Source organism: Neophocaena asiaeorientalis, unplaced genomic scaffold (assembly GCF_003031525.2).
Source record: "Neophocaena asiaeorientalis asiaeorientalis breed wild unplaced genomic scaffold, Neophocaena_asiaeorientalis_V1.1 scaffold981, whole genome shotgun sequence".
Lineage (NCBI taxonomy): Eukaryota > Metazoa > Chordata > Mammalia > Artiodactyla > Phocoenidae > Neophocaena > Neophocaena asiaeorientalis.
This window is the reverse complement of record NW_020171801.1, coordinates 962,717-963,348: the sequence shown is the minus strand read 5'-3', so window position 1 is coordinate 963,348 and position 632 is coordinate 962,717. Positions and strand designations below refer to the sequence as shown.

The 632-nt window shown below is 37.8% G+C and overlaps 1 protein-coding gene across 1 annotated transcript in view; it reads right to left on the bottom strand.

Annotated features, from left to right (window-relative positions):
• Positions 1–632, bottom strand: part of LOC112396318 (AF4/FMR2 family member 2-like) — a 401,348-nt gene that overhangs the window by 48,123 nt on the left and 352,593 nt on the right. The window lies entirely within an intron of this gene.

The following is a 632-nucleotide window of genomic DNA, read 5'->3' as shown; positions in this document are numbered from 1 at the left end:
GGTGGGTCAAAAAGGATCTTGCTGTGATTTATGTCATAGAGTGTCCTGCCTATGTTTTCCTCTAAGCGTTTTATAGTGTCTGGCCTTACATTTAGGTCCTTAATCCATTTTGAGTTTATTTCTGCGTATGGTGTTACAGAGGGCTCTAATTTCATTCTTTTACATGTAGATGTCCAGTGTTCCCAGCACCACTTATTGAAGAGGCTGTCTTTTCTCCATTGTATATTCTTGCCTCCTTTATCAAAGATAAGGTGACCATATGTGCGTGGGTTTATCTCTGGGCTTTCCATCCTGTTCCATTGATCTATCTTTCTGTTTTTGTGCCAGTACCATACTGTCTTGATTACTGTACCTTTGTAGTATAGTCTGAAGTCCAGGAGCCTGATTCCTCCAGCTCCGTTTTTCTTTCTCAAGGTTGCTTTGGCTATTTGGTATATCCATACAAATTGTGAAATTTTTTGTTCTAGTTCTGCGAAAAATGCCATTGGTAGTTTGATAGGGATTGCATTGAATCTGTAGGTTGTTTTGGGTAGTACAGTAATTTTCAAAATGTTGATTTTTCCAATCCAACAACATGGTGTATCTCTCCATCTATTTGTATCATCTTTAATTTCTTTCATCAGTGACTTATA